This window comes from Pleurodeles waltl, chromosome 6 (assembly GCF_031143425.1).
Source record: "Pleurodeles waltl isolate 20211129_DDA chromosome 6, aPleWal1.hap1.20221129, whole genome shotgun sequence".
Lineage (NCBI taxonomy): Eukaryota > Metazoa > Chordata > Amphibia > Caudata > Salamandridae > Pleurodeles > Pleurodeles waltl.
This window is the reverse complement of record NC_090445.1, coordinates 1,134,532,222-1,134,556,411: the sequence shown is the minus strand read 5'-3', so window position 1 is coordinate 1,134,556,411 and position 24,190 is coordinate 1,134,532,222.

The window sequence follows — 24,190 nt, the reverse complement described above, 5'->3', positions numbered from 1 at the left end:
TTGGACCATTTCTTTAAGTCAAATACTCTGGTGGCTGGCATTGAGAAGTATCGTCTGAGTGAAAAAAAGAATCAGGAAGTCCCGTTGAGTAGGATAGAGCAAGTACTTCCAGATGACTTTCAGTGGCAGCAGCGGGAAACAGTCTGTGTCATGCCATTTGCTGTGTTGTAGTGTTCATGCTTCACTCAGTTTATTCACCTTTGTAATTCTGCATCTTTGTTGTCCCCTTCTTACCCCTTCTTCTTACTTAGCTGCTGGGCTATGACTTAGATAACACAATTAAGGCTGGTGATTCTATGTTGCCATACAAACTGCTACCTCATGGGCCCCTGAACTAGTATTGGGTCTCCTGGTACTGTCTGGTTTTGTCAACAGCCCATTTTATTGAGCATTGAGTAAGCCTGTCTATTGTTTAAAATCAATCACCGGTGATTATGCTAATTAACAAGTACTTAAGGATTCTTTCTTTGCTCAAAGATTTCACGTTTTTCTGCTAGCTGTTCCATTGATAACCTGTTAGCAACATCCTAACAGTCTGAGTCCAGCGGAAGAGGTGCTGCAGCCTTACCTCTTTCCCCCCCAGACGAGGGCCTGGTGGTGAGCCTTTATTTTAGTGTTCACTAACCTGCCCTCACAGGGGGGAGGCAGAACCTGTCTCAGGTTTGTCCCATTGGCCGAGTCATGAGACTTTGTAGGAATAATGATTCATAGCAACCCTAATGATTTTGTGAGAGTTTTACCTCAATAAACTTCTGATATGCTTGATCAAATCCCATCTTCTCTGTGGTTGCAACATGTTAATACTGTTGGTTACGTCTTACCTGCTAAACTGATTAAAATTATGTTTAGTACAATTGTCGTGAGTACACCTAAGACCAAAAGACCCAAGACACTGCGATAAAGTATACAGTTTTGGAAACTTTATTCTGTCATAAGTCTCTACAAGTCCCTTATCTCTCAGGGATGGTATTTGAGCTTATGGAGTCCAAAAGCTTTACTCTCTGCTGACCTGGCACCTCATTACTTATCTTCTTCTTTTTTATTTTTAGGTTACTGCACCATCCTTAGACCACTCCCGGACTGTCTTTGCCTGTGGCATCCCTCGAAAAGGAACAACTGTAAAAAATTATGCTAACCTGTGCCACCTGTCAGGAAGAAAAATGACGCTAATGCTGTAAAAGTGGTGTTGTGGTGTCAGAACATTTTACTGCAGATTTTTTTATGCTAAGCGAGTTAGCCCTTTATATTTAACAGCATTAGTGTAAAAAAACAAAATGTGCAAGCAAGAAAAAAATTGGGAAACAAGATGAAGAATGCAGGCCAGGAGAGACCCCAGTGAACCCAGTACGAGCCAGGAGGGACCAGCAAAGTCCCAGGGGAAGGAGAAGAGGAAGCGGAAGTGTTGCTTTAGTGAGGAAGAGAATGACATCTTGGTCAGAGAGTTGACGGAGCACCAACACCAGCTCTTCATCACCTCCAAATTGCCAATTTTTAGGAGAGAGGCCATATGGCAGGCAATAGTAGACAAAGTGAACAGCGTGGCAGAGGTGAAGAGGACTGTCACCGATTGCAACAAGTGCTGGCGAAGAGGAGAAACTGGCTAAGAAGCGAAAGGCAGCACTGCAGCCTGGAGGTGGAAGTCCCTCACCCCAGGAGGACCTGGATGACCAGGAGGAGATGGTGGCAGCCATCATCCCGGAGGAACGGGTCACTGGTATTGCAGGACAGGAAAGCGCAGACTACCAAGACCCACCACAAATGCACAGTAAGTGGCAGGGGGGCACTATCTGGAATTTTACAAATGGCAGAATGGGGAGGAACATAGGACACACTGAATGCATGCAAAAGGGTTGCATCGAGACACATAGTGCCAGAATCAAAAGGCCCCATCGCCACCGGAGCCTCACTTCGCCTGGTTCTGCCACAACAACACTCATTGCATATTGTTGGGGCCCCAGATTTAAGTCTACATGTAAACCTGAGTCTGCGACTAAATCCAACTACACCCCAGGGGTGGTGTTAAAATGGCACAACAAGGCAAAATGCTTTCCTTCCTCCTCGTGCCATTCCCCTTCTCATGTGTGCTGCATCCTGCAGCACATATAGAAAGTGCAAATGCCCAGAAAACATTGTATTTTCAGCAGGAAGGTGTCCCTTGTGCAGCGCAGCCATCCTTGCACCATGGCGCATGGTTGTGTGCAGCAAAAATTGCGCTGATGCAAGGGCCAACACAGGGCTGCACCATATGTGCTTAAAATGGTGCACCAAACGGTATTGAAAGTGGCGAAGTGTGGCACTGCTAAATATGGCGCTATGTTGCACTCTGTCATTTTCCTTGAAAGCTGGGCAATAATGGGCTGACACTTCAGACATGCACACACCTTCCCCCCCATATCCACCAAACATTTTTCACCCATCCCAGCAATCGCTTCACTGTTATCACTGATCCTCCTGCCCATGTGTAAAAAAAAAAACGACAGTAGCGCTGTGCTGCACTAAAATCAACAGCACTGCTCTTCACCAGTTTTGAAATGCAGGGCTGCGCCATAATGACAAGAGTACGGCACAGCCCTGTGTTTCCCCCTGCACCAGTGCTAAATTAAGCTGCCTGCACCAACGCAGGCATCCTTGCACCACAGTGAAAGGGTGGCTGCGTTGAGAGGAGTGATTGTTTATGTGCAGGAAGGTAATCCTTCCTGCACAAAAATAATCTTCAATGGCAATTGGCACTGCTATGTGTGCTGCAGAATGCCGCACACATGGAACTACCAAAGCGTCATTTTACAATGATTGTTTATGTGCAGGAAGGCACACCTTCATCCACATAGACAATCATCCATGGCATTTTGCTTCTTCTATGTGTGCTGCAGGATGCAGCACACATAGAAAAAGTAAAAGAACAAGGAGTAATAGAAGCATTCCTCCCCGTTTTGCCATGCTAATGCCACCCCTGGGGTGGTGTTAGTTTTTGGTGTAGCCACAGGTTTGCAAGTTCTTGTAAATCTGGGCCAGCGTCAAAAACAGTGGGTGTTGTGATGGAATGCCACTGCAACACCCATTGCACTCCCCTCTGACTCAGAAAACTGCATCGGAGGGGCCCATATTTACAAGGGGGCATAACGCTACAAAAAGTGGCAATATACCTCCTTGTAAATACGGAGTAGTGAAAAGCACCACCCGAGCGTCACTGAAAGTGATGCTCCGGTTTGGCTAGGGGCTTTTAAATCTGGCCCTCAGTGTGCAACATGTCCTACGCTAGTTGCCCAACAACAATTCTCACATATCTCCGTGCACCATTTAGGAATGGGTACAAAAGTGAACATATACAACATATGGGGGATGTCTGTGATCATAATTTGAGCTGCTGTACACGTAGCTTCCATTTCGCCATGTAACAAGGTTGCCTGTGTTGTTGGAATGGTTGGTGTTGTAAACAAAGGGACACCTTCATGCGTAATAAAAAACATAAGTGGCATCAATGTCGCCCTGCAGGCCCAGTGTCACTTGCCCATAATGCAACAGTACCATCATACAAACAGTTGCCAATGTGGATCCAACCATCCCATTCCTAGTGTGCCACATTAACAAAGTAAAAACATGCATGCATTAATCCACGTTGTACATCCTTACACCAACATATGCCTGTGGTAGATATGCTGTATGCAATGAAATGTCCCTTATGCAGGGAGGGAAGAACTAACGGCGCTGACAATCCATAAAGGTTTCACTGTGCCATCTAATTACCACATGTGTGAGGACTACTAACGACAGATGATAAAGTGACACAAGCATTGAAATGGACTTTCCTGTGCTTTGCTGCACTAGTGCCAACATTCATGGTGCCAATGCAGTAAAGCACCAAAATAGTGACAAAACTCATTAGACTACTGTGGGAATGTCCACCATGGTGAACAGGACTGTAAATGATGTGCTTCTGTGGTGTCAGTGGCTGGGGCAAGGGGCCTCCTACCAAAATGGTGGTGTGGAATCAATGCACTAAATACCTTGGAAGGGTGCCCTATGTGTGATGCATAATGCAACACATAAAAAAACAACTACAACCTGGGGTATGTAACATGCCACCGAGCCACCAATAGCAAGTAAATGATAAGCCATGTCAACAGCCACTACAGTTAAAGATCGACCTTTCACTATCCCATTGCAGAGGATGTTGCCTTAACTCCTGCGGACCTGTCTTTCCTGGACTTTACAGATGACATGAATGACCAGCTGCCGACCATCAATGAAGAGACTCCAGGATGTCCTAGGTTCCTTTCAGACACCACCGCCAGTTGCAGGGAAGACACACAGCATTGCGGGATCTCCACATGAACCACCCAACTACCAACACACAGCACCAACCAGTCCTGCCACAGCCCTGGACTCTGAGGAACCAGACATCACCTTTCAGAGGACAGTGATAGGAGTCCAGCGAAAGCTGACACAGCAGGAGCGGGTGGGGATGGAGACATGGCAGGCAGCCTAGAGGGAGTGCAGAGGTGCCTCAGTCCAAATAAGGACAACTCAGCTGTCATCTGAGGCACCCACTCGCTGTTAAGTGGACTCCAGCAGTCCGTGGCGGACATAGCTGCTGTCATGCGGCAGGGGCTTGAACAATTGGCCTCCCAAAGTGGCAGCAGCATGATATAAAACTGGGTGGGGGCTATACAAAATGCCCTGGAATCCATACAGATAGAATTGGCCTCCCTCAGGCAACACATGGCTGCCTACCACTGTGATGCAGCTGCAGTGTTAAAAAATCAGCAGTTCCTCCTTGCTGCATTGATGCCTTATGTGTTCCCACAAATGGCAGCTGCCGGGATCTTTGATTCCACATCTCTATACCCTGATGTGTGTGTGGCTCTCTCAACTTCAACAACAGGAGTACCCATAGCACAGGAGACACCACACACCTCAGAGGATGAAGTTGTTGAAGGAACAACATTCACACTTAAAACCACCCGGTGGCACTAGTCTGTGCCACATGGAGAGTATCTCCTTATTTCTGTGCTTAAGACCATGCCAGTGTTGTGACAGCTGGCAATGTGCCCTCTTCACTCAACCACTGTTGATTTATCTTCTATGGAGTGTCATTGTCTCTATCCCTACCTGTTGTCAATTTGGACACCTCCTTATTAATGCACAGTTCTCCTGCACATGTCTCATGACATGTCCCTCACCATTGGACTCTGAATGTACATCAAAATGCTCAGGATCTCTCGTGGAGTCAGTGACCTGGACATTGTACTGCATTGGAAACTAAACTTGCACATGTAAATAAATCACCATAATCACATGCATCATGCACTTCTTCGTGTTTAATCACCTCATATAAATGTCTGCATTGTGTGAAGTAATGTCAATGAGAACAGAACCAAATGACGTGTGGCTTACTGTCAGACACAATGCACACATTAGGACTCAAACATGATGGTGACCAATAGTATCGTGGACTATAAACAACTTACTGAGTCTCCCAAGCATGTATTGAGCATTTATCCATGCAAGTTGACATATGGCATGAATGGTTCAGAACTCAAGTGCCAGGAAATTTTCCTTGTACCAGTACAACAAATATATGAGGAACTGAAGAGCATATTTAAGACTGTGACAGGCAACTGTCATTGTGCCAGTATCTATACCCAAAATAAGGTGGAGCCTAATGTGCAAACCTTTTCTAAAATGATTGTGACAGACTTTAGCAATGACAATTAATGTTGCATCATTACCTGTCAAAGATATTATATCCATACACAATCTGAGTGTCAGGAGCTGTGCTAAAAACTGTCTTGAGTCGCTGATTTCATAGCACTGCAAGTCAGACAGCTCCTTGGTCAATGGGGATACACATTCATACACGTAAATCAATACTGAATGCATACCCTATGCATTTCCCCAACTTGGCCAGTGTAGACATGAGAACACCCAGTCAATCACCATGGGCACCTAATTGTCAAAAAATAACAGGATTTATTGGTACCTAAAAACACAACCTATTTAAAAACGAACCTACTCACTAACTGAAACTAAGTTAACCTATACTAACTTATCTTAACTTAACCCTACAGCTATCTATCCTATTCTAAACTTAATTTATACACATAACGCCACTCAATACACATTGTTCCCCCACCCACCCTTATGAGGCAATAGACGTGTAGGACAACATGAACTAAAATTACACATATGCTTACTAATCCTATGTTCTAAACCATGGGTACTCGCAAACCTTTTCCCAGGGGCCGCAAAATGTGTTCTGTGATGTGCCCGAGGGCCGCACTGATGCCAGCATGGTCGGAGTAAGACTTTGTGACAGGAATGGTTAAGGTGGGTGCTATTGCTAGCTTGGGAGATTCAAGTGTAAAAAGGAAGAAATGTTACTTATTTTTCCACATTTGTTGTAAAATGTCTTAAAAAATTAATGATTTCCTAGAGTGAAGTGGTAGTTTAGTTAGTTTAAGTAAACGCTTGCCATTCACTTAACATATTTCTGAATGTTACTGTTCGAGCAAGCAGCCCAGTGCAGTTGTTCTGCTGGGGGCTGCATGTGAAGGTCAGTGGGGACGCATGTGTCCCTCCAGGGCTGTAATTTGAGTACCGCTTTTCTAAACAAATATATTTTTGTATTTAAAATACAGGAAAAAAAAAAATCTTTTGGTATTCTTATTTTTTTTTTTACATATACCCCTACACATAACACCCCCATCCAACTACCCCCAAACAAAAACAATCCCACCCCACAAACTACACTAACTATATCCTACCACTAACCTGCTCTATCCTACCTAACCTATTTCTAACCCCCTAAATTCCAATAAAACATTAAACAATGCAGACTGGGAAAGGGAAGGTCCAGGGAAGTGGGGAGTGGCCACACCTAAAGCTTCTTCAGCTTCCTCTTGATTTATATTAGTATTTTGTAATTTCTAGCATTGCCTGCCTCAAGTCTGGCCAACCTAGCCTTGACCTCGGCCAGGTCTTTACACATTTCCACCTAAAAGCTGGACAGATGGTGGTGGCTGTTGTGGTGCTGGGGCCGTCACATGTGCTGCAGATCAGTAACTGTGTTGGTTAGAGGAAGAAAAAGCATGCATTTTAAACATCATTTTCTGATGACATGTTGTCAACCAGTAAGCCAACAACAAGGGCAAGACCCACGTCCATGCAAATCTTCCTAGCAAGCATCTACAGTATTTGGTTTATCACAGGGATAATGGCTCTCCAAAGATGCACACTAGGGCCAAGATGTGAGAGGGTCTAGGGCTTCCTTGCACATTAGCGTCATAAGCAATATGATGCTAATAAGGCACAATAAGGCCAAATGGTCAGCAGTGTATCAACAAAGTGGCGCAATACCTGTATTGTGCCACTTTGTCACCCCTTGCCCCACATTAGGGCTGAGCCAGGCATGATGTATGCAAGGGTGGCGTTACCCCAGTAGGGTGTATGCCAAAATAGCGCACTGCAATCTCAGAGATTAATCTGCCTCATTTTGGTTTTCCTACTTTTAATGCCAGCTCAGAGGTGGAATTAAAAGGGGGCACTGCATTGGTCACAATGGGCCCCTATCTATAGGCCAGTGTTAGCATTAGATTCTCTTGAACTAATCATAAATAGTACATAATTTCCATCAAGATGTTAACCACAATTGGCACGTAGCCAGCGCCATGGTGTGTCTTATATCATATATGGCACACACACATGGTAGCGGATGGGGGGGACCTAGCGCAGCACTGGGTGCAGCCCTGTTTACTTGTATTAACCCCTATCTGTGCACAAACTTGATACACCTCCAAACTACCAAGAACACACTCACCATGCACATTTCCTACACACGTGATGTGATCATGCTTGCTCACAGCTATCTTGATAGTTAAAACCTGCGGTTCAACTGCACACATCTTATTTGCCACAATCCATGGACTTGTCTCACATCCATCAGGAGGAGAGCCCAAATCTCAATGTGTACTCAACAGACTGTTGTCCTTCTCAAAAGAGCTCCTTGCACGTCCGGTGCCTCTCTTCATTACTGAAGAGCAGTGAAGCACCAATGGAGCAAGTGTCTCCTTGCGAAAGGCCTTTGGTGACCTCTACCCAGGTACATATATTGTACCATGTCCTGACTACATTTGTGCAACGTGTGGCACAACAGTGCAGGAACGGGTGCTGTGAAAACATATGTTTGCAACATCCATGCATTGCAGAACGCCAGCACCTCTGACACATATTGTGGCTGACTTCATTGTGTTTGTGGCCATACAAAACATTTCCTTATACCCACTAATCCATGTCAGCACATATTGGCACCTGTGTAACATTCAATTTATTCCACATCCTCAGCATACCATCAGACATGATGTCGATACCCAAGGATTGTTGATGGTGTCCAAATAGACACACATGCCATTTGTAAATGGCTTCTTACACATCAAACCCTCTCAGACACAACACTGTATGTACACATGTGACATACAAGGTGACACTTATTGGTTGCATCAGGGTCTTCGAAAGTGGAAACGTCTTCTATGGTGTAGTGTGGAGGTCTGCCTGCAAGACATGACAGGAAAACATAGCTTTATGATTTGTGAAAAAGATTAGCATGGACAACTGTTACACATTGCACTCGTTTAGCTGAGTGAACTAGTCAACTTAGTGTTAGGAATGACCCACTGCCATCTAGAACATGTCAGTCAGACAGACTTTAGGTAGCACTCACCTATCCATATATGTCTCTGATTCATATGTCACACTTACTGGGGGACAGGAGACAGTTAATTGTGCGAAGCTGAGGGGCGAGTGCACCGCCGCTTTCCTTGCGCCCCTTAGCACCCCCCTTACTGCCACCATGTGTGCGCCATATCTAAGATAAGGTGCACCATGGCGCAGGGTAGGGGCAATGGCATCATAATTGTTGATTCTATTGATGTACAGTTCAGTGTTAGTGCCAGGATTTTGGTACAACACTGAACAGTACATAGGGGCCCATCATAATCAATGGTGTGCCCTTTTGATACCTGGTCTGAGCGGGCGTAGAAAATGCCAGAATGATTTCTACAAAGATTTCTCTCTGTTTTCATTGTGCCTTTCGTTTTTGGCACCCCTTACGGGGGAATGGCCCCCTTGCATACATCATGCATGGCATAGGCATAATGTTGCCCATAGTATGATAAAGTGGCGCAGTGCATGCATTTTGCAACTTTATAACCCTTTCTGCTCCATTATGCCTGCGTCAGCCATTTTGTATGCAAAGCGTGCGTTTGCCATTTGGGGGGGGGGGGGGGGGATGAAGAAATGGAACATTGAAACCTAAAGGAACATTTTGCTTCATCTTGTTCTGCACATTTTAACTCCTGCTCAGAGCATGTGTTAAAAAGGGGGCACACCATTATACTTTAGTGGCCCACTATGCACTAGTCAGGGGTTTTGGCAAATTAATGGGAAAAACCCTGAACAGTACGTCAATAGCATAAAAAAATTGCGCAATTGCCCCTAACCTGTGCCATGGTGCGCCATATCTTATATATAGCGCACACATGGTGGTGGTAGGGAGGTGTTAAGGGGTGCAAGGAAAGTGGCGCTGCACTGGGTGCAGAGCCACTGTCCTTAAATCTGCCCCTTGATGTCCTAACCTTTTTCATGACATGCTAAAGTTATACTTATGCCATACTCTTATGCCCATGCAAAGGAGGATGTTGCAATATTACAGGTTTACTCACCAACAGGACCGCCAACCCGAACAACCAGCTGATCAAAGAGATCGCCATCCCTGGCAATGAGGTCTGCCCACAGGTACTTGATCTGGTGGTCTGTGCGCTTCACCTTGAAGATCCTGCACAGCTGGAACAGCACCTTCCCTCAGCGCACCTTCCTGGCCTCCATAGGGTAGTCCATGATTACACAGCCACCCATTTTCAACATATTGAAGAGGTAGTGGCATACTAACCAAATTAACCCCCCCCACCCCGGTTCATCTGGACTCATGCACTGTGCCCTTCTCTTGCCAGAAATCCTGCTGCCTCCCTCCACAGCAACCAATGACCCCCCAAAAAGTATATAATAAGCCCACCTAACCCTAAATGCCCTCCAAAAACTACACTACTCCAAGACTAACACCCAACAAAATAAATACAATGACAGGGCAATAACACTACACAAAACTTACAAATACAACAAAATGGACTGAACAGCAACAGGACACAGCACAAAACTCTCAGCAATCACTACTCCTCAACCAGCACCCGCTCCACACAACCTCTCTCATCCACAGACGGAATAGACTGTAAAGTAAAAGTGAAAGTAAATTCACTTTATCATGTGTGCAGCAAGGAAGTCCTGTACCATGTGTGCAGCAAGAAAGTGGTGGAAGTCCATCACTTTCTGGGCATATGCGTCATGTTTTCTGATATGCGCCATTTTTCTGACGCATAACTGCCATGCATGGATTTTTTCTATGAAGGCAGACAAGGCCTGTCGACTTGTAATTGACACCCAGAGGCCATTTTTAGGTTGAGCATAACTGTACTGTGGGCTTCCAGCTACTTCATTCGTTAGTTTCAGTGTCATTTAAAATTCCTTGCTTGCTAGTGGTTCCTCATGCCTCTTTGTCCCTCCTTCTGTGTGGGAGCAGGGACCAAGTACTGTACAATTACACATTGCCCTGTTTATCTGGTCTATAGGGGACTTTTTTTTAACTTTGTTTCCTGCTCTTGTCCAGGGAAGCTTCCCTTTTCATTTGCAGAGCATTCTGGCTCTGAGCTTAGCTGTAAACAAGGCTATATATCAGGCTGTTATCTTGGTCACATTTGATCTTTGTGGGCTCTCTGCACCCTCTCTCAGCTGCCTGGCTCCCGCCCTTCCTTCCCTTCCTTTGCTTGGATTTGGTTTACCAAGTGTGGGGTGCTGAGAGCAAAGTCGGAGGATCACTTGTAATTGCTTATAGCCTAGGCACCCAGCTCTACCAGGGCTCCACAATCCTTAGAGACAGTGCCCACTTTTGCTCCGTACTGGGATCTCACTTGCAGTTCCATCAGTGCACCTCAGTTCACACACCCCAAGCCTTCAGCCGTGCCAGTGCCAGGAACCCCATATGCGTTTTCTGCCAGAGCACCCCATTTCTTGCGGTCAGTACACTCTGCTGCTCCAGTACGTGGACCTCGAGCGCAGCTCCATCAGTGCACCTCAGTTCACCCACTCCAAGCCCTCAGCCACGCCAGTGCCACCAACTCCACACGCGCTGTCTGCAGAGCTCCTCAGTTCTTGTGGTCAGTACACTCTGCTGCTCCAGAACTGGAATCTCAGGTTTAGCTCCATCATTGCCCTTCAGTTCACACACTCCAAGCCCTCATCCCTGCCAGTGCCAGGAATCCCACACGTGCTGTCAGCCAGAGTACCTCAAATCTTGCGGTCAGGACAGTCTGCTGCTACAGTACTGGGACCTCGGGCGCCGCTCCATCAGTGCACCTCAGTTCACACACTTCAAGCCCTCAGCCGTACCAGTGCCAGGAACCCCACAAAAACTGACTGCCAGAGCACCTCAGATCTTGCAGTCAATACGCTCTGCTGCTCCAGTACTGGGACCTTGGGTGTCGCTCCATCAGTGCACCCCAGTTCACACCCTTAAGTCCTCAGCCATGCCAGTGCCAGGAACCCCACATGTGCTGTCTGCCAGAGCACCTCAGTTCTTGTGGTCAGTACTCTCTGCTGCTCCAGTACTGGCACCCTGTGCACCGCTTTATCAGTGCACCTTAGTTCACACACTCCAAGCCCACAGACGTGCCATTGCCAGGAACCCCACACATGCTGTTTGCCAGATCACCTCAGTTCTTGCGGTCAGTACACTCTGCTGCTCCAGTATTGGGACCTCAGGCACTGCTCCATCAGTGCACCTCAGTTCAACCCCGGCAAGGTCACTTCCTTTCCTATACTGGGACCCCACTCACATATAGTCCGATTACAGCAGCTCAATTCTAATATTCAGTCCTACTTTCAAGTCAATACTGGACACCAAAGAGCAAATACAGCTCAGCCAGTGCCCCTCAAGTCTAACATCCAACGCCTCTGTTGATAGGAACCACCACAGCTCCTCCAGAATCCAGCAATTATAACATTCAGTGCATATTTCTTCTCAGGACTCCTCACTTCTGTACTTCTGAGGCAATGCTTGCAGCTTCACAGGGTACCTCCAGACTAACACTCGGCAACACTGGCATGAGAAATACTAGGTTCCATACATAGCTCCATTAACATACCTCACTTCTGACCTTGTGTGCCCATTACTATTCCAGTACTGCAGTCCACACACAACTCTGTCAGTACACCTCAGCTCTAACCTGCAGCGCCTTATTATTCCAATACCAGGAATTAAACAGCGCTCCGTTTCTCATTCTTCGCCCACTGCCTTTCTATTATCCCAGCACTGGGCCTGGACACAGCTCTGTCTATACCCCCAATCCTAATCTGAAGCGCCCCAATATTGCTGTATTGGGGCTCACACACAAATCTGCTAATGCACCTCCTGCTGTTCTGCAGTGCCCCCTGCTGTTCCACACTCTGACATCTGATTGAGGACATAGGGGAGCCAATTAAATCTAATCTTAGCTGCCATCTATATTTGGGAGGATCTGTTTAGCCTATCTCACTCCGTTCTTTCCTTCACTCTGTTTACTCTTAATGTTTTCTTTCTTCCCTACTTTTCTCCTTCCAACTCTCAAAATCCACATTTGCTCTTTCTTTCAACTGTTTTTTTTACTCTTCTCGCTTTGCTTATTTCCCTCTTCTTCTTGCTCCCTACTGTTTCAAACTCGCAAAAACTTGGTTATTTCTTTCCTTGTCTCGTTCCTCTCTTTTTTTTCTTCACCAGGCATTCATTCATTCGCTATTTTTTCTCTGCCCTTCATTCTTTCTTTGTCTTTTTTGTTTGCTTTTCCTTTGACTTGGTATGCGCCCTTTCACTTTTCTTTTTACATCTTTCTTCCTTCCTTTCTCTGGTGTTTTTCTTATATTTATCTGTCAATTCACGTTTTACTATAAATCCCTCCTTTTCCCGTTTATATGTGGAAGCCACAAGTTCCTTGTTGGGACCCGGAGTGTCAAAGTGGTTTCCCTTTCTGTGAGAAATGTGTCAGTACATACATGCCTTGGTTCTTTCGCTGCTTATTTCTCTCCCCAGCTCTCTTTTTTTCTCTAATGTTCATTTTTCTTTCTTTTCCCCTTTCTTTCACTATTTTTTTTCCTCTTTATCTTTGGTTCACTAGCTTCCTTCCCTTTTTTCTTTTGTCTCACACGTTTGCTCTATTTCTTTTAGTTATGTTTTCATGTTCTCGTTCTTTCTTTCCCTTCTTTCTTTTATTTCTTTGTGACCCCCTTCTCTTTTTTCCTTTTGTCTGTTGTATTCATTTTGCTTCTCTTTTTCTGCCCCATCCGCTTTCTCTCTTGAGGCCTAGTTATCAATGGAGCAACAGGTCCAGTGGCACCGGAACCCAGAGGCATACTGACCTCACTCAACTCTAATTACTGCTGTATTTTCCTACCGAAATTCCAGGCAATTATTTTCATTTCTTGCTCCAGGGCCCATGACAGTGTTACTACACCACTTGTCCTCCTCATCTTTACTTCTGACTCCCTCTTCCGTTTCACCCTCTAATCCATCCCAAGTGATATTTTTGTTATGGTGTTTTTAGCATTACACTCTAATACCAAAAGTTTATTTCTGATAAAGGTATGATAATTGTATATGTTTTAAGATAGAGGAAGAAGGTAAGTTGAAGTGCTTTAGTTAAATGCTGGGCAACTGGAATTATATGACAAGAAAAGATGATTTGTGAGGCAGGGTTGACCAATTTATGTGGCAAGAAAAGTCCAGTTATGAATTTACAATGCCAATAACTCTAACTAAGTAAAATGCAAGACCTATTGCATTGCAAATGCTTATAGGAATTTGCGATGTTTGTAGGACAATGGTATGCATCAAAAAAATGTACGCATACTGGACATGCGTGGATTTTTGAGGGAAGTCTGAGACAGCAAGACAGTTTAGACGCGCATGGCGTCATTTTAGTGATTTGCGCTGCGTGGAAATGTACCATATACGTCAACATTTTTGAGCAATAACGACCATGCATGGATTTTGGTGGAAAGGCTGAAAGTGCACCCACATTCCTTGTTACAGGGGCTATGCATCTATGTAGCTTGTATGGTATGGCTTCATGTGTGTGCATGTGCATTTAATTGTGTACCGGTAATATAGGAATGTGTTACCATATGTATGCATGTGTGTATGTGATGCATGTGAGGACTCAGTGTTTGCAAATGTGAATGTGTAAGAAGATTCTTAGCCACGTTCATGTTTACACATGTGCACTGACTGTACATATGGGATGCTACTCATGTTGTAGGTCTACCATATTGTCATGTAGGAATTCTGACTGTACATTACTATACACAACATAAGATGGGAAGGGCCATGTGCAATACATGTTTAGGCATATCATACCCTTAACAAATCTTTAGCAAAGGATGCTGTTGACTAAGACCGGCATAAGATCCGTGAGTGCACGTATGTGCACTCTGGTTTGTTGTAAGGAGCAGATTTGATGCACAGCAACACATATAATGTATGATTCCCCATGCATGCAAAATGTTGGAGATGGTGTGCCGATGTGTCATTTTAGGTATATATGTGACATTTGTTTTGTGTGAAAATATGTGTATCACGTCTGATAAGTGCTCCATGATACATTTTAGGGATCGGCCACATACCAAATCTCCATTCCAGCTATCCTATATGTAGGTCATTGTTCCAAAGCTGTGTACTCATATCTGTGTAAAATATGTTTCACAATGGGGGGACAATTGTACTGGTCATGATAAGTTGTAAGTTATCATGTGACACATACACATTTTATGATGTAAATTGTACTAATTTGTCCATCTGCAAATTGACCGCAACAAGCCTGGTCTAAGCAGCTGGGACATGTGTGGATACATTTAGGTATGTTGTGTTAACAACAGATATTTTCAATGTTCAATTACTCAGACATAGATGTCATTGACAGATTGATGAAACTGAATACAATCTGTACTGCAGGACTGCTCTCATGTAGTGATGACACCCTAGTCATCAGTGCTCCTGTTGCAATTTGAATGGTCATTGTTAGACCTGACATGCCTTAGGGTGGTCACCCCTAACTTTTTGCCTGCCTCCCTCCACTTTTTGGACTCTGTTTTTGCTACCTTTTAGACTCTGCACACTTTACCCCTGCTAACCAGTGCTAAAGTGCATATGCTCTCTCCCTTTAAACATGGTAACTTTGGATCATACCCAATTGGACTATTTAATCTACTTATAAGTCCCTAGTAATGTGCACTGTATGTGCCTAGGGCCTGTAGATTAAATGCTACTAGTGGGCCTGCAGCACTGGTTGTGCCACCCACTCAAGTAGCCCCTTTACCTTGTCCTAGGCCTGCCATTGCAAGGCCTGTGTGTGCAGTTTCACTGCCAATTCGACCTGGCATTTAAAAGTACTTGCCAAGCCTAAAACTCCCCTTTTTCTACACATAAGTCACCTCTAATGTGTGCCCTAGGTAACCCCTAGAGCAGGGTGCTGTGTGGGTAAAAGGCAGGACATGTACCTGTGTAGTTTACATGTCCTGGTAGTGTAAAACTCCTAAATTCGTTTTTACACTACTGTGAGGCCTGCTCCCTTCCTAGGCTAGCATTGGGGCTGCCCTCATACATTATTGAAGTGGTAGCTGCTGATCTGAAAGGAGCAGGAAGGTCATATTTAGTATGGCCAGAATGGTAATACAAAATCCTGCTGACTGGTGAAGTTGGATTTAATATTACTATTCTAGAAATGCCACTTTTAGAAAGTGAGTATTTATTTGCACTTAAATCTTTCTGTGCCTTACAATCCACGGCTGGCTGGGTTTAGTTGACAGCTCCTTGTGCATTCACTCAGACACACCCCAAACACAGGGTACTCAGCCTCACTTGCATACATCTGCATTTTGAATGGGTCTTCCTGGGCTGGGAGGGTGGAGGGCCTGCTCTGACACAAAGGGCTGCCACACCCCCTACTGGGACCCTGGCAGACAGCATTGAACTGAAAGGGGACCTGGTGCACTTCTAAGCGACTCTTTGAAGTCTCCCCCACTTCAAAGGCACATTTGGGTATAAAAAAGGGCCTCTGCCCTACCACCTCAGACACTTGCTGGAGAAGAAACCTGAACCAGAACCTGCATCCTGCCAAGAAGAACTGCCTGGCTGCTCAAAGGACTCACGTGACTGCTTTCTACAAAGGACTGCTGCCTTGCTGTTGGCCTGCTGCCTTGCTGAACTCTTGCCTTGCTGCAGAAGTGCTCTCCCAGGGCTTGGATAGAGCTTGCCTCCTGTTTCCTGAAGTCTCAGGACCAAAAAGACTTCCATCTTTCAACTGGACTCCTTGTGTGCTGAACAATTCGCCGCACAGCTTGCTCTGCGGTGAAAAATTCACTGCACGCCGATCGGGAAAGACGCGCTCGACCCCGCAAGTAAAAGATCGATGCGACGCCTGCGGTGCAACCAGAACTTCGACGCATGGCCCGCCTGGACAACACCGCCCGACTTGCAGAGAGGAAATCGACGCGACTCCTGACGTGAGGGATAAAATTCCACGCACAGACCACCGGAACGACGTGCAGCCGGATAATAAGCCCAGGATTCCATGCACAGACCCCGGGACATCTGGTAATCCCGCAACCCACAGAAGGAGACTGTCCGCACCCCGGAAAACGACGTACGTCTTCCCCGCGTGGAAAATAACGACGCAAGTCCCTGTGTGAAGGGGCAAAACCGACACACACACCATTTTTCCACACATCTCCTCCTCTGCGGCCCTTTGTGGAGATTTTCTACTCCAAACCAGGTACTTTGTGCTTGAAAGAGACTTTGTTTGCTTTTTAAAGACTTAAGACACTTCAGGCCATATTTATACTTTTTGATGCACAACTGCGCCAACGCAGTTGTGCGTCAAAAATGTTAACGCCGGCTAACGCCATTCCAATTACCGATTTAGCACCATCACAGCCTGCTCCCAGCCCAGCCGCAAGACACTTTAGGTGCATATCCAGTGCCACATTTACGATCCCACAAGCCCCTCTTGTCTCCCCATGGGTCCCAAGAGTTGTTTCGGTGATCAGGAGGATGCCCCAGGCTAGGCGTTATATGTTTTGACTCACACCTCCATTTCAAGTGTTTGCCATGCCACCACCCCGGCACCTCTTAGAGCGGTTGCAGTGTCTTGACCCTCCTGCCACCTGGCATTCAATCCAGCCAATCACAAACAGCTTCTGGGCTTGATAAAGGTGAGTTTTGCATGCTGTGACTAATCAAAGCAGCACCGGATAATTCATTGTTTAATTGACTTCTTTACTGAGAGAAAACTGCGGTGCAGCCTCTGGACCCAAAGACACAAACTGGGGATGAAGGTAACCCGAGATTTACCTATATGCAATGGAGGGGCACTGCGAGCTGGTTGGTGACTCACATCCTGGTATTGGACGTTTATGAGTCTTGCTATGATGGGGCAAGGGTGTGCTCCAGGCTTTCATGGTGTACCTAGGATGCGGTGGGCTCCCTCCACCTAAAAGATTTCTGGGAGTCCACGTGTTTGCAGCTGTTTCAGAATGAGATTGTCCACAAACAGGTCCATGACCGGACCCTTGGTATTTAGAGGCACAATTAGTGTCCATACATCATTTCAGCAGGACCAGCCTTCCAAGTCTTCCAACTTCTCTCATAACTGTTCTGCTGTGGCTTCACCTCATTTTTCATACATGGCCACATGCTCATATTTGCTTTCCACAACCTATGTCACATTCCGAATTAGTGTATTTTGGTACTGTGATTGCTCATGCCAGCTATTAGTAGAGGGGATGACACAATAAAGCTTACTATGTCATTCTTCACACATACAATTTGTCAAGGGTCTGTGACTTGTTAGTACATTGCTTGACTTACATGCACATTCCGAGTTGATTGGGTGTGATACACCTAGACATTTGTGTTTATTGGTCCCTGTATGTCACTCTCTTGCTAATACATGTGAGTTGCACTGAGAGGTATGTTCTCAGTACTCATGTGTTATATTGTCATTCAGACTTAGCTAGGATACATAACAGACACAAACTTGCCTTTGTAGGTACTTACTAGCCTTTTCCTACCTAGGCCATACATCTGTACAGCAGTCTTCACATATATTTCATGGATTGCTACAGGCATATGTCAAGCCAACACACTTGGGTTATATCTGTGTGACAATGTAAAATGTGTTAGCTGCAGACAATGCCTACATTCCACCAACACATTCACGTGGTAGTGAATTATTTAGGAGTTGTTTATTGTTCCTGACTATGGGGACAGATTAAAGTAAAGTGGCATAGGAGCCAGTGCATGGCTACTTTTCTTTCCCCACTGACAATCACCCTAACACAACTGATGTGTGCACTGTATTTTACAGACTCCACACCATGGGACAGGGTAGGGGCCAATAGCGTATGAGGTATCTGACGCAATTGATGTACTGTTAAGGGTCAAGTTAAGATTTAGGCCCTTACCATGAACAGTACTCAGGGTCCTATTGGTACTAATGGTGTGCCCCCTTTAAACAGTTGCTCTGAGCATGTGCCAAAAGTAGCAGCAATATAATGCACAGTTGTTTTTGTTAGATTACTCGGCACCATTTTGGCTTCCCCCTAACAGCTGTACACCCCCCCTTGCATACTTAATGCCTGTTGCTGGTATTTTGTGGCACAAGGTGTTATAAAGTGGCACAATGCCTGACTTGGACCACTATGAGTTTTAGCTGCTTAGATATTTGCATAGTTGTGCCAAATTAGCGTAAGATGTTTGACATTAATGTTGCACAAGGATGCATTAGGCCCTCTTAAATCAAGACCTATGTCCCAAAGTTGTTCACAACTGTTGTGGTGTAGTCATGCTGTCTGAGATATCAGCAAGTTACAATTGGTATGTGATGATGTAAACGAGTAGGCCATATACGTTTAGTTTATGTTATTTTATTGAATTACTTACATGGTGATTCTTGGAGTACAGTTCTATGTGAAAAGGTTTTGCACAATGAGGTCTCTTCTGCGTACACCATCAGCAGCGTCTTGTTCCCCCTCATCCAATTGTACACCATTCTTGTCATTCTTCTCACTGGGAACATCTACTTGGTCATCCCAGGGGACATGTGCGTAGAACAATATTGTGCAAATTGGCACACACAAGGATAATTTTGCAGACAGGGGGTGGTGCATATAACTGTCCTTCTCCTGTAAGATGTAGGCACCTGAACCTTGATTTAAGAAGCCCAAATGTCCGCTCCACTAAACTTTTGGTCCTTATGTGGACTTTATTGTAGGCCCGCTGTGCATCCGTTATAGGATTTCCAAATGGTTTCATGATCCATGGCTGGATGCCGTAACCTTGGTCAGCTGCAAAGGAATGTGAGAACATGTGTCAATCATGCACATTAGTTAATTGCTAGATGCCATGGCCCATATTTGTTTTGAATTGAGTGGTGTATCAGACTTACATCTGGCATTGTGTGTGTTCCTGTCTGGATGCATGGTTGTCTTGGTCTGTGGTGGTGCACTTTCCAATCATGGGTTGTGGCTTAGGTACATGCTGATTGTAATTGACATTTTCGTCTGACAGTTCACCTATGCCATATGTGTGCGGTGTTCTCTATATCTAAGCCAGGGTCCAAATTTACAAGGCCATAGAACTTCCTTGCACCACATTAGCCTCGCTTTTGTAGATACTATTGTGGGACAACTAGCAAAATAATCACAGTGCCATGTTTACAAAGTGCCATTACCCATGCAGTGCAACACCTGTACCTTTGAAACACATTATGCTTGTGCAAAGCATCATGTATGCACAGGGTGTGTTTCCCCAGTGGGCTAAAGCTAAAATGGTGCAGAGGACTAAAAGAGGTTCCAAAGCATAATTTTTATCTGGCATGTTTGACGCCTGCACAGAGCAGGAGTAAGAATGGGGCACACCATTGCTTTCAATGTGACCCTATGTACCATGCAAGATTTTCACCATATATTTGGCATTTATCCTACACAGTCCATCGATGGCATCCATCATGTTCACACTTTTGCACCTACTCTGCACCATGGTGCACCATACATTGACTACGGCACAAACATGTTGGGTGTAGGGAGTACTAAGGTGCCCAAATAAAGTAGCACTGCTTTAGATGCTGTCCAACTTTTCTTACATGTGGCCCTTAGTACCTTAACTTTAGACCTGCAGAAGAGAGATGTATTAGACATGTGTTCCTAATTTGTGTGTTGTGTGCCATGTAACAGGTGTAGGGCCATGTGTGTTGCATGTAAATCCCACCCCTTTGCCCTAGAATAACTCCCTTGCACAAAGTGTTGTTTTTGGCAATTGCTGGTGCATGAGGTTCATATGCACAGTGTGGCACAGTTGTATGGGATGTATTGTGATGCATGCATGATTTTTCAGACAGATGTGGGGCAGGACAGGGCATGCTGTGCCTTTCAGCAATGCCCTGCATCAGAAGTCCAGCCCTACTAAGTTCCATGTATCCTCATTCATGTGCATTTCTGGCCTCTCCCGGTACACTCTCAGTAGTACTTCTGGTACAGTCTGTTGTTGGCACCCTTGAATCATGTATGGAGATGTGGGATTTACCAATATGTTTGTTGTTGTGCTGCGAGGTGTCCATTCCTGCACATGACCTTTCATTGATGGTGATTTTGTATTTCAATGTGTGCTGCACTATGCACCACCCGAGGGAAAGTTGTACACAATGAGTATATCTATTGTATTTAGCTCATATGTAGATGGTGATGGGACCACTCGGGTGGCAATAGATATCAGTGCTGCCTGAGACTTCTATAGCATATTAATTGTGGGGCAGTGCCAATATGTAAGTTGTTTGACGTTTTAATGCCCAGTGCAAATCACATAGCAGCGTGATTTATTGGTAAGTGTTGTAGGATCTGTGTTTTGTTGTGAACATATGGACACGTAGTTGTTTGAGTCCAGCTTTTGTATTCAAATGGACATTCCTCCATCTGTCTGACCAGTGATATGTCAGTCAGGTGGTACCAGGCATTTGTAGATATGGGCGTATGTGAGGGTGATGTGCATTGAATGCATGTGGCTTATGTGTTCTGGTCTATACATCTGTGTTTCCATGTATGTTTGATGTTGTGTTTGTATTGTTTGTACTACAAGGTTTGTGTACAAGGTTTGTGTGTTGTGTGGTATGATTTGTATGTTATCTTACCTACAAGTGGCCATTGCCATATTGTCCATCCTGGAATTGTTGGTTTATAGTGGAGGGCCTAAAGACGTAAGCATCATGGATGCTTCCAGGATATTTTGCTAGGATGTTTGTGATAATTCCACGGTGGTCCATGATGGCCTGCACATTGATGGAGTGGGTATGTTTGTGATTCATTTAGAGGTGTTCGCTTGTGGCAGGAGGGACAAGTTGGACATGGGTGCAGTCCATTGCACCCAGCCCATGCGGGAAGCCAGCCATTTGGTAGAAACCTTGCTTAGTCTCCTGCTGCAGTACCTGGGTTTTGGGGAACCAGATGTGGTGGGGTGTGAGTCTGATGATGTCATCCAGAACCTTTGTAAGGAAGGCAGAGAGGGATGGTTGGGAGATCCCACCCACTTCTGCCACAGTCGTCTGGAATTAACCTGATGCCAGCAAATGGAGGACAACCAGGAGTTTGGTCACTGGTGGAATTGCTGTGTGACTCTGCAATCTTGATGTGGTGTCTGGCGCAATGTGGTGGAGCAGGCGTATAATGGACTTCAGTCTCAGACGGTAGAGTCTGATAACCTCTTCTTCCCTGAGGGCCAGGGTGCTTGCCCACTGGCAAAAGATCCTCTCCTGTCTTCTATGCTGCATTTGTGGCTGCTGTGGTGGGGTTTGTGGTTGCTGCAGTGGTGCTGATAGCACTTGGTGTCATCGCTATTGTCTTCTACGGGTGCCAATCTATGGGAATAACACTTACATGGTATCCAGTTGCTTTCCAATTCCAAAACCTTGACGCTAGACTGTTCTAGCGTCAAAATCTAAATATGCTGTTAAGTTAGCACCGTTTTTGCATTAAAAAAAATGTTGCTAAATTTTCTTAAATCTGGACCATGGTTCACTGTTGTAGGTTTGTACTCTACCTTTTCTCAGTTCCTATAAACCTTGATAGCAGGTTTTTCGTTGTGTTCACATTTTTGGTAGGGACATTACTTTGGATCAATAGTCCCTCGCAAGTATATGGAGTCGCTTTCTGTCTTTTCACAGGCAGTCACCTAGACACAGCTGACTTTCCAGGCAGATGTAAGTTGCTTCGATTTGTTGAAGATTTGTTGGTTGCTTCAGACTTGCTGGACCAATATAAGTTTGATTCTCTGTATCCGCTCACTGAACTAGCTAAAAGGGGTGATAACATTTCTAAAGGGAAATTTGCAGTTCTGCTTGCCGTATGTTTTCTATTAGGCTTCCGTATGTTTCAGAAACCTGGTTGCCAGTCACATCATAGACACCCATAAGCTACCCAGACCAGTTACCATCTCCCAGGTATTAAGGCCCTCATTCCAACCCTGGCGGTCATGGACCGCCAGGGTGGAGGGACACGGAAGCACCGCCAACAGGCTGGCGGTGCTTCCAGGGCGATTCTGACCCCGGCGGTAAAGCCGCGGTCAGAAAAGGGGATCCGGCGGTTTCCCGCCGGATTTCCCCTGGCCCGGAGCGCCGCCATGGGGATTCCGACCCCCTTCCCGCCAGCCTGTTTCTGGCGGTTTACACCCCCAGAAACAGGATGGCGGGAACGGGTGTCGTGGGGCCCCTGGAGGCCCCTGCACTGCCCATGCCACTGGCATGGGCAGTGCAGGGGCCCCCTAACAGGGCCCCATAAAGATTTTCACTGTCTGCTTTGCAGACAGTGAAAATCGCGACAGGTGCAACTGCACCCGTCGCACCCCTGCAACTCCGCCGGCTCCATTCGGAGCCGGCGGAGTTGTTGCAGGGTCTTTCCCGCTGGGCCGGCGGGCACCCTTTTGGCGGTCGCCCGCCGGCCCAGCGGGAAAGTCGAAATGACCCCGCGGTCTTTTGACTGCAGAGCGGTCTTTCGACGGGGTTACTTTGGCGGGTGGCATCCGCCGCCTGCCAAAGTCAGAATGACCCCCTAAATCTTTTGGAAATTTCAGGCGATTTAACTCAGTGTGTTTTGAGTTATGCTAATATTCGTATTAAGAAAGACAGCCCAGAACTATTGCCTTGGTGTACATGACTCACTCTACTCACCACTGCCCCTTAACAAAACCTTACCTTAATCTCACATACACAGCCTCACTGAATTGTAAATTTGAATATTAATTTGATGGTGCTTGCCTCAGAAGTGATAAAGGAACCGTTCTTGCTATTTGTACAATATATGAAGTTACTAGGAGTGAATATTCAACTCATGTACATTTTTCTCAAGTAGTCAAACGGAATGGATGTGCTTATGTTCGAACTGCTTAGAAAGATGAACCATTTTTGATGACTCAAAATATACATTTGGAGATGCTCATGACTTTGGTCTTCTCTGGATGATATGAGGGTTCCTCAGCTCAATGGGGTGCCCCAATCAAAACTGGGCTTTAAGTAAAAGGTTTTGTTGATGCTTTTTAGTTTCCTTCTGACGTTGCTGTAGTTAAATGTACTGCTCACCAAACCACATAGGACAAAGTATCCAAAGGTAACACTTCGGCTGATGGAACTTTCAAAAATTATGATGTGACTTTAGAAAGCTGCTAACCATTTGCTGTCTTATCAGCTTCTCATCTCAGGTCCAAACTGCACTGTCCTCCACCCCATCAAAGCCTTCCATGATCTACAGCTTGAAGACAGGATCAATATTAAGATTCACCAGTGAGTCAGCACTCCAGACCTGGTGGTGAGGCCAATACCAGATCGTGCTCATCAAGAACACTGCCATACAGTGTTGCAAACTGCTTGCCTGCATCCACACATTGATCTGCAACCAGAAAACTGAATCAAGAGATGCTAAACCTGCAAGCTGACATGCCTCAGCTTCTGCAACCCCGAGTGTTCCTGGACTGCAGTGTACAGACCTTTTTCCCTGCCCTCCACAGCTATGTTCAGTG